Genomic DNA, 11,690 nt, shown 5'->3' with positions numbered 1-11,690 from the left:
AAATACTTATTGAAAAATGAAGTTATTGATGTTTGCGAATAATTTTACAATTAACGAAATTCGTAAGTAAATGTAATAGAATGTTTTTTTTTAGTATCTTAATTTTTAGAGTGAATCAGAATACTCTCATTAGAAAAGTTAAAATTTTGTCTGGAAATCAGGGAAAAGTCAGGGAAAAACAAAATTAATTTTTTGTGGCAACCCTGAAGTATTATTTATTCTTTTCCGATTGATGGCGCATTTGTATCACTATTTTTTTGCTATAAGTATTAGATTTTTTCTGATTTTAGATTTTAGGAAATTGCAGAGTAGAATTTAGTTTCAAGGTTCGTAAAAATGATGATTCGTGACCAAACGTAAGAAGAAAGGTATTTTTATAGGTGTTCGAAAAAAAAGAATTCAATGGGAGAAGAAAGGTAAAAAAAAAGTTTTTGTCTTCCAAATTTTTATTTGCATAGATCGCTACACAATTTTCTTTTATTCACACTTCTATATAAAATGTAATATTATTGGAAATGCAATTACCCGAGGGACGCAGAGCTCTGGCTCTTAATCACATTGTTTATCTTATAATATTGAGTTATGTAAAATTAAACTCAACTATATTATTAAAAACATATATATTTATATAGTAACGTTTATCAAATACTGTCACAAAATAGAAAATGTCTTAATGTTTTTTATGAGATTCGTCGCAATAACTTTAAATAATGAAAGTAGACAAGAAAAAGAAAGAATATATATTTTCTTTAGAAATCAAACTCTTAATTCCTCCATTATCTGTTGATAAGTGTGGGCATCCTTTTTTCTTGCAGTTGAGGTAGCCATTATCACGTTCTCCTGCTGTAAATGATTGGGACTAATGATTAAATTTTTAATCGATTTGTTTGGTTTAATATTTTTAGGTGGCGGCGGTGGTATTGGAACGTGACATGAATTATTTTGCATATTTGTCAATTCTGGTAGTGACATGTGTTTCACATAATTACGATCGGACTGTACTTTTGCCTCGAGTTCACCGCAAATATTATTTGGCATTTGGCCATTTTCTTGGAATTTCTTCTCCTCATTGTGATAGGTGTGCTTATCGCGTTGATAATAAACGCCGGCAAATATGAGGACGTTTAAAATTAATAAACTACAGCCAATTGCTATTGTTACACTTAAGGCAGTTGAATATGCCGCGAATCCATCTTCTGGTTGTGTTGTCGATTCACCGAATGCCAATTCACTTGGTATTGCGGAAGATAAATTCTCATGTTTCTCCGATGTTAATTCTAAACTTGGCGATGTTAATATTATCGGTATTTTTTGAACAATCTTCGGTGGTATCTAAAGGTTTAGAGAAGGAAATTAGAAAAGAGAATTTAAAAATGTAGACAAAATTTAGACAAATTTCTGGAATATTTTACCTGGTCCATATTTAATAAATGGTGAGATTTTGGTACATCATCCGTGCCCGGTTTGTGAAGATCGGGCACTAAATTCAACCAAATGACAATCGATGTGCGCGATAATGATTTTTAAGTTTCGACTTTAAATCTGTGGAAATTTTAATTTTAATTAGAAAACAATCGTTTCTTTTTACCTTTTAAAAAAGAATGTAATTTTTTGATTAAAAAAAATGCAATTTTGACTTAAAAATAAAACAGGGTTGCCACAGGTCAAGGAATTCAGGAAAAAGTAGATATTGGTCAGGGAAATTAGGGAAAAGTCAGGAATTTTTTTACCACGAATTCTACTATAAAACCTTCAATTTTTTCTATTTTTAATAATGATAATTTCTTCAATTACAATAATTTTTTTCTAAATAATTCAGTTTTTGAAGAACTACCATAAAATTATTTAATGAATAATTTTACTTCAAAATTTCAAAATTAATTTAAAAGAGTAGTTGCGTCTACAATTTTTATAAATTGATGAACTTCAAAACGTTTCAATCTGAAATTTTATAAAATTTCATATTAAATAAATTTAATTAGAAATTTTAAAGTTAACTTAAATCCTTGGAAAATTGTAATAATTCAAATTCATTTGAAATTAATTAAATTGTATAGTATATATTTAATATTAATTATTAAAAATAATGGATTTATAGAAGAATTTCACTAAATTTCACTAAAAAAGAATTGAATTTTGAAGAAGTTAAAAATAATTGCAGAAATTCAATTATTTTCAAAAGTAATAAAATTCTTCTCCGAAATTGAATTACTTTCAAAAATTTTAATGAAATTCTTAACAAAATTTCAATTAGTTTTAAATACTTTCCTCAATTCAATGATTTTCAATATATATTTTAATAAAATTTTACGAAGGAATTCAATTATTTAAAAATTTGTTAATAAAATTCTTTATGAGAATTCAATTTTGAAAAACAATAAATTATTTATTTTTGTCTTTAAATAATTTAACTCTCGTAGAATTGATTGATTGATTTAAAATTGATTAAAAAATGAATTTTAGTTAAAATTTTAAATAATAATTGAATATTAAAGTATTATAGCGTGAATTTAATTATTTAAAATTTTGTTGATAAAATTCTTTATGAGAATTCAATTTTGAGAAACGTTCAATATAATTTTATTAAAATTCGTCGAAAGAATTCAATTATTTAAAAATTTGTTAATAAAATTCTTTATGAGAATTCAATGTTGAAAAACAATAAATTATTTATTTTTGTCTTTAAATAATTGAATTCTCGTAGAATTTTCTAATAAAAATTAATTTAAAAATGAATTTTAGTTAAAATTTTTAATAATAATTGAATATTAAAAGTACTAGAGAATAGTAATTGATTTGAAATAATGAAAATAATATTGAAGAAGTTGCAGTAACAATATTCTCTTATAATATAGAATAATGATTTTATCGGTCGGTCATTTTTAATTTTTCCAAAACATGAAAATATCGATTGCTCCGAGTCGAAGACTCGGAGTGATCGATTTCTTCATGTTTTATAAATAATAAATATCTTATAATTTTAATTTATTAAATTTTAAAAGGTTTGAATTTATAATTTTTAAAACTCCTAATTTTTGGGAAAATAATAATCATTAAATATTTATTTAAAAAAGAAGTTATTGATGTTTCGAATAATTTCACAATTAAAGAAATTCGAAAATAAATGTATTAGAACATTTTTTTTGAGTATCTAATTTTTTAGAGTGAATCGAATTATTCTTTAAAAGTCAGGAAAAACTGAAAATTTTATCTGGAAGTCAGGGAAAAGTCAGTGAAGAAGAAAATAAAATTTTCGTGGCAATCCTGGTAATTCTTGATTAAAAATGTAATTTTACTTTAAACATATAATTTTTGATGAAAGAATTCAATTTTGATTTAAAAGATGTAATTTTTTGAATTAAAGATATTTTTTGAATTAAATATATTTTTTCAATTGAAGATATTTTTAAATTGAAAATTAAAAAACTTTTTGAATAAAAAATTATATATCTGGAAACAAATAATTTTACCTATACTGAGATATTTTTTGTGCACTGCTTCATAAGCGGTCCAGTCAATATTTTTCAATTTTGTGCGTTCTGGTCGTGAGTTTTGTGGTCCATAATCAACTGTACCCTCATTAGGATTTCTGCAAAAGTGGAAAATTAACAATTAACATAAATTATCCAAAAAGAAAATTCTGAATAGTTTAATTTTTCTTTTTGTTTTCGTTTTCTTACCCAGTTCGTGCAAAGTTCGTTAAGTACAAAATTACGCTTTCCGAAAGCGCAACCTCGGCTCGAGTGTAATTTTTCGGCCAATGTGCAAGTCCGCCAATTAATGGAGCTCCAAAAAAGTACGGCAATTCTTCACCGTGAATACAACCTTGTCTCTAAAAAAGGAAAAAATTATTTTCGTACATTTCTTCAATTTTTAAAGAAATATTTTTCTTTTTGATAATTCTCACCTGGGGATAGTCGCCAAATTTTGTTTGATAATCGAAAACGTAAAGATATGAATTCCTATGTGTTTGACTATGTAAATCGGCCGTTTTTGTTGTTGGCGCTACAACATTGGCATCGCCTAAAGCTTCCAATGTTTCATCCCTGAAATATTTGTTATTTTTTTTGTAATAATTGACTTTTATAATAATTTATTACTATTTAATTATTATTATTATTGTTTATATTTTTTTTTGTATTTGTATTATTTTTTTTTTCTTTCCAGACTTTTGCTTTTATTTACCTAATATTAACGGGATGTTGAACTGGCTTTTCCCAATCGGTGTATTCGTTGATAATAGTCGCTAAAATTTCTGTTTGATGATAGGTGTATGTATTATGAACAAATTCACGTAGCATTTTAATTCTTCTATCTGCCTCAATTCCATATTGAGCGTCATCAGCAGTCAGTGACAAATATGCCTCAGTTCTGACGACACCAACCATTAGATCATATCTGAAACAAAAAAATAATTTTTCCTAAGGTGGAAAAAAAAGATTTAAAATTTATTCTTATTTCGAGACAATAAAAATATTATTATTATCAGAAAAGAATTTATCATTCATATTGTTAAATTGTTTTAAATTTAATAAGAAATATTGTCTTGAAATAAAATTCTTCTTCGTAGAGGAATGGACGTTACAAAAAGAATTCAAAATTTATTTCTACTTCAAGAAAATAAAAAAGTTGTTGAATTTTTTTCTTACCTGGAAAGTTTAGTGACTACGTCTTTTCTAAATAAAATATTGTATAAAGTATTTATTGTATCGATTTCTGAGTCCCAAGATTGATCATCTGAATCGCCTGGGGTTATCACGACTCCATCTATACTGGGTCCAAATGCAGGTGCAAATTTTAATTCTTGTATTGGAACGGAGAGTAAAGTGTCCAAGGGAACGTTTCTCAAGCACTGAAGCAGTGTTGGAGAATCTGAACCAGTCTTTGGGGAGAAAAAGAAAATTATTTCATTGTCATTTTTCTTTTTATTCTACAATAAAATTTTTTTTTGTTTCCACTAACCTCAGAGCAGTTTAAATGTTTAGAAAGATGTGTAGCGTATTTATCAGCTCCTCTTATTAGTGCCCATGGAGATAATGCACTTCCTGACATTAATACACTTCGATGGAACAATAAACCTGCAAAAATAATTTTTATACTCTAAAAATTATTTTACAAAAATTTCAAAATTAGGAAGAAAAATAATTATTTTATTCTGTTTGGAAAAAAATTAAATAATGGTTTTTTTATTCTATTTGAAACAGAATTTAAGAATAATTCTAATATTCCATTTGCAACAGAATTAAAAAATAATTCTTTTATTCTGTTTGAAGCAATTTTAAAAAATAATTCTGTTATTTTATTCTATTTGTATTTTGAAAAAAGAATAATTTATTCTGTTTTATTCGAAACTATATCAAATAATATTCTCTTATTCTATTTGCAACATAATTAAAGAATAATTGTACTCTTATTGTACTTAAAAAGAAGTAAAGAAAAATTCTTTTATTTTATTTGAAGAAAACATAAAGAATAATATTTATTTAATTTGAGAAGAATACGAGAATAATATTTATTTAATTTGAAAAAAATACGAGAATAATATTTATTTAATTTGAAAAAATACGAGAATAATAATTCTTTTATTTTATTTTGTTTGCATGAAAGAATGTACGAATAATTTACGAAAATGGAAAACTGAGGATTTTATCTTTTTTAGGTTTGGCAAAATTTGCAAAGTGTACCTTCAGGAACAGCGTGACTGGTCATAAGGAAATTAACGCATGCTGCTCCGGTTCCATGACCAACTAATGTGACATTCCCTGGATCGCCACCGAAATAAACAATATTCTCGTGAACCCAATGTAAGGCAGCAATTTGATCCATGAGACCATAATTTGCTGGTGAACGTAAGTTTGAACCCATATTGACATTTAAAAATCCTGAAAATGACAAATTATTTTATTGCCAAACAAGTTAAAAGACAATTACAATTACAATTACTGTTAATTAATTATTAAGATTATTATTTGCGATTATTGCGAATAAGAAACAATGGCAGGTCTCGGATTGTGTGACTTTTTGGACTTTCTTCGACTATTTTGTAAAAAAGGAGTCTTTTTTCTACTTATTTTGATTTTCTAAATGAATTCTAAATTAACGACTAAAAAATGTTACTTTATCGACTTTTCTTTTTTAAGAAAAGTCAAATGAGTCGCAATCTAAAACTTGATTAATTTCTTAAATTGTCCTGAAAATTCTTTAAAGAAATTCAATTTTTTCATTACAATATTTATTAAAATCTAATTTTTAGAGCTTTTTCATCACATTTTTTTAAAATTCAATGAGTTTAAAAAAAAGAAAATTTAAATTTTTAAGATTTATTTTTTCAGATTTACAATCTGAAAAATTTTTAAGAAATAATCTATTTTTGTATTTGTAATTAAAATTCTTTATAAACTTGTTCATTTTTTAATATTTTCCCAAAATTCTATTAAAAAATTGAATTATTTTCAGAAAATTGAAAATTTTTAACTAAATTTCAATTTATTTGGAGATTTTTCAATTATTACAATTAAAAAATTTAACATCTTTCAAAAATTATTTTTAAATATTAAAAAAAAACTAATTTTAAAAATGTTTTTATTATAATTTTCTACAAATCAATTATTCTCAATACTTTTGGTTGTACATATTTTTAAGAATTCGTCTTAACTTACAAAAAACATAAAGAATCTAATTTACAATTATAGAAAAATTAAATTTTTTTATTTGAAATCTAGAAATACTTTTCGAAAATTGTTAAAAATAATATTAAAATAAAAAACTAATATTAATAATATTAAATGATTAAAAATAGATTATTTCTGTAGAGAAGAATTTTAGTTAAAAAATTCTAGAAAATAAAATAAAATTTCGAAAGAATTGAATTTGTAATTTTTAGAAAAAATAGTTTAATTTCAAAAGGTTTGAATTTGAAATTTTTCATATTCTAAGTCCTGTAGAAAAATGAACAGGTTTTTTTTTTTAAATATAACAAAATTATTAAAGATTTGAATAGGGAAATAAAAAATACAAATTATAAAATTTTTGTGAAAACACTGAATAAAATACTTTCTTAGTGAAGTTTATAACGTAATCAATGAATTGGAAGGAAAAATATTTTTCAGAAGCAAATTTTCCGACAGTAGTGTTTGTAAAAAATATAAAAAGTTTTTATTAACAAATTTTAAGCAGAAAAATTTGTAAACGCAAGAATTTTATTGTTTTTTGTATAGAAAATATTTTTTTTCCTTTTCAATCTTTAATTGCAGTTGTAAACTTCACTGACGTAATAAAATAAACGACTTTATGGAATTTTTTTGTATTTTTAATCTACTAAAGCGACTTTTTTTTGAGTTTTAAAGTCGATCCGAGGCCTGCAACGGTAATTAATAAAGTAGGTCGAATTTACTAATTATTAAGTTTATTATTTGTGATAATTGCAAATAAAACAATTGTAATTAATAACGTAATTTAATTTATTACTAAAATTTGAACGAATTGAATGAATTAAATTGAATAGTCAACTAATAGTTAAGAATAGTTTATTTCTTTAGTGATTAAATAAATGTTTATTTCTTCATTAAAAAAATAAGTTCTATTGTTAGTAATTAAAGACAAAGGAATTTAATTTATTATTAAATTATGAACGAGTTGAATTGAATGAATTAAATTGAATAGTAAACGAATGGTTAACAATTATTTTATTTCTTTATTGATTAAATAAATATTTGTTTATTTCTTCATTAAAAAAATAAATATTGAGTATTAAGGAGAAACGAATTAAACTTATTTAAAAATTTTGAATTAATTGAACTGAATGAAGTAGATTAGATTATAAACTAATAGTTGACAATAATTTATTTTTTATTGATTAATATAAAAATAAATAAATTTTTTTTATAAAAAATAAATATTGTTAGTAATTAAAAGACAAAAGGGTTAATTTATTATTAAATTTTGAATGAACTATATTTACTTTTTTTATTGATTAAATAAATATTTGTTTATTTTTTCATTAAAAAAATAAATATTGTTAGTAACAGACAAAAGAAATGAATTTATTATTAAATTTTGATTTCATTGAATTGAATGAACTAATTTAAATAGTAAGCTAATAGTTAACAATAATTTATTTCTTTATTGAGTTAAAAAATATTTATTTCTTGATTAATAAATGTTTATTACTTCATTAAATGAATGTTTATTTCTTCATTAAAGAAATAAATATTGTTAGTAATTAAAGAGGAAAAAAATAAAAATTTTAATCCGGAAATTCAAAAAAACGTAGCAATTGTGTTTCAAAGCTTTTCCTTGTCATCGTTTATTTTTATCAAAACGTTTTACCTAAAACTCCTAATCTGTAGTTTATTGTGACAACAACTACACCTCCATAGCTGGCTAATACACTTCCATCATAAGGATTACCACTGCTCCATTCGTAGCTCTCTCCATGAATAAATACAATTACTGGATATCTTTTGCTAGCAATATCTCTCGAACCAGCTAAAAAAAAGTTCAAAATTTCATTTTGTTTCGAAAATAATTATTTTCAAACATTTCTTTTTTTTTCTTTTCTCATTCACATTTCACATTCTCATTAAGAAATAAAATTTTTTCTTACCTTGCACTGGAGCGTAAATATTTAGATAAAGACAATCTTCGCTCTGATTTTTCAAATAGGGAAGAATACGTCGAAGATAATCGAGTCTTCCTTTTGGAATTTTATCCGTTAATGATGGTAATTTTTGTGGGCAAACTGGTCCAAATTCCTCGGCAACTTTAACGCCTTGCCAAATTGCACCGCTGACAGGTGGCATAAATCGAAGTGAACCAACGGGAGGCGATGCATAGGGAACACCGCGAAACACTTCAACACTTTCCATATTACGTCCAAGTGAAATAATAACACCCGATAATTCTCCATTGTTTGTTTTAACAATTCGTGAACTTAAATTTGCATTTACAAAAGTCCATAAAACGATGAATAATCCTAAATATAATGAAACGATCATTTCGATTCTTTTCCAATAGTGACAATTTTTATCCTCATTTTTTTATTCCTTTATATCGTTAGAAATAATTTTCATGTTAATACATTGTTTAATTTTATTTTTGAAAAATAATTTTCCCTAAGAATCGTATATTGTAAACTTTCGTTACATCCTTTTGTTGACGTCATAGTTTTTTTTATTCTTCTATATTTAAATATGTAGAAATGGAAATTTAGAGAAAAATTTAGCAATTATATATTTTTCATTTCTCTATTGAAAATTGATGAAGCTTCACAATCCTCGGGCGTTGCCTTTTGTTTTATTTGGGGAGATAAATTTATTTTCTTCTTTAAAAATCTATTATAGCACGTTCTTCTACGATATTATTTATATATTCTTTGAATGTAATTAACGTTCATAATTTATTTTTTTTTTCTTTATGTTTAACTCATCTAAATATTGTTTCTAAAATTTGGATATATTTATTAATTTTTAATATATATTTTATATTTTTCAACTATTTGGTTATTAATTTAGAACTCATTTCTATTATTTATTTTTATAATAATTATTAACTGTTAAATCACTAAATCACGAATGTTTGAAATATTTTACTTTTTTTTAATTGAATATTTATCACATAATTTTTTAAAACAATTCCTCGTTTCTTGAAAAAGGGAAAAATGCTCTTTTCTTATAGTTATAGAGTCTATTTTTTTTTTAAATTAATAATTATTGGGGAAAATTCACATTTTGATATTTTATATTCACCGAACGTATACAAGGAGAGATGAAGCGTTCTGTCATTTCGTTTAATTGTTTATTAATCACTAACATAGAACTAGCACCAGATGACATTTTTGGCGAATTTTGAATTTAAAACTCATTTTTTTAATAAGATTGTTTCAGGTGAATGTGAGAAATCGAGAGAGTGGGTACCTTTTTCAAGTTTCTTCCATATTAAAAAGGAAAAAAATGGGATTCTTGAATTTTGACTTATCAAAATGTTATACCCTTACTTTGACCCCCGATAAACTAGCGTATAAGCAAAAAGATCACGCACAAAGCTATGAGCATGCGTCATTTTACACAATCTCACATCTCAGTAAAAGGGTGGAAATACTTGGTACATGGGGTCGATAAAACAGAAGAGAGGATGTAGGTCTATCGCACACACAAAAAATTGCGTACACGAATTTCCCTCTTTTTTTGGGCTTTCGTGAGAATCCTTGAAAAATTAGTTCGAATCTTACATCTTAGATTTCACTTTTCGAAATTCTCTTCCAGCAAGATTAAGATTTCTTATTTTTCTTCTTCTTTTTCTTTTTTCTGCTTGACGAAGGTACTCGATAAAAAAGTGGATTAATTAATCACTGTATCGGAAGGGGATGAGATGGAATTTTTTTTTTTATATTTTATATAATGGAAAAAAGTTTTACTACACAAAAAGAAACACACAAAAACACAAAAAACGCTAAAAAAGACAAAAAAAAAGGACAAAACAACACAAAAAATGTTAAAAAAACATCAGAAAATTCCAAAATACTCATAAAATATATTTTTATTAAAATATTTTATCTAGAATTTAATTTCCGGAAATTAAAATTAAAAGTCAGCTGAAAAATTCTATACAAATTGGGTTTAATTAAATACAAAATATTTCTATTCATATTATAAGCAGCAGAAGTAATTTAATTAATTAAAATGGAATTTAATATTTGAGTATTATAAATTTGGATAAATTTGAAATAAAGTAAAATTTTAATGAAAATTCATAATTGAAAGATTTGGATTAATATTAGATTTATAAATTTCGATTGAATAATTATAATTTCGATTGATTACATTAGTGAAACAAATATAATTCGCGTATTTTCTCTAAAGATTAATTCATAAATAATTAAAAAGCTTTCGATATAATTATTGTTTAAATATTCCCTTTAACTAATTTCGCAAAGTACGGCTTTTTTAATTACGTTTATTATTAATAACAATTTAATTATTTTCAAAAGTTTTGATAACATTTTGTATAAGAATTTAGTTATTTTCAAAAAATTAAATGATATTCTTCATAAGAAATCAATTATTTTTAATACAATTTTAAAGAAATTTCTCGAAAAGATTCAATTATTTTTTTTAAATTTACACAAAATTTTTTAAAAGAAATGAATTATTTTAATAAGTTTTGATAAAATTTTATTATAAGAATTCAATTATTTACAAAAGTTTTTATCAAATTCTTCGCAAGAATTCAATTATTTTCAAACTATTTAATAAAATTCTTCTCTAGAATTGAATTATTTTTTTATAAAGAATAAAATTCTTGGCAAGAATTCAATTATTTGTTTTGTAAGTAATAAAATTCTTCACACTAATTCAATTTATTTTAAAAATTTTACTAAAATTCTTCTCTAGAATTGAATTATTTTTTTGTAAATAATAAAATTCTTCATAGAAATTCTATTATTTTAAATACATTTTTAATAAAATTTCTCAAAAAGATTAAATTATTTTTAAAAAACTCACAAAAATTTTTCAATAGAAGTCAATTATTCTCAAAAGTTCCGATAAATTTTTTTAAATCAATTCAATTAATTATTTATAAAATAATTTTATAAAATAATTTTGAGTACAATTTTTATAAAATTTCTAAAAAATAGAATTGAAATAGAATTAGAAATAGAAATAAAATAGAATTTTGAAATAGAATTTCAA

At 23.7% G+C, this 11,690-nt stretch overlaps 1 pseudogene; it reads right to left on the bottom strand.

Annotated features, from left to right (window-relative positions):
• Nucleotides 1-535: 535 nt before the first annotated feature.
• LOC122506069 lies at nt 536-10,051 on the bottom strand (annotated as a pseudogene).
• Nucleotides 10,052-11,690: the final 1,639 nt, after the last annotated feature.

The sequence above is a fragment of the Leptopilina heterotoma genome, unplaced genomic scaffold (genome assembly GCF_015476425.1).
Source record: "Leptopilina heterotoma isolate Lh14 unplaced genomic scaffold, ASM1547642v1 Lhet_392, whole genome shotgun sequence".
Lineage (NCBI taxonomy): Eukaryota > Metazoa > Arthropoda > Insecta > Hymenoptera > Figitidae > Leptopilina > Leptopilina heterotoma.
Note: the sequence above shows the minus strand (reverse complement) of the source record. Positions and strands in the feature narration are given on the sequence as shown.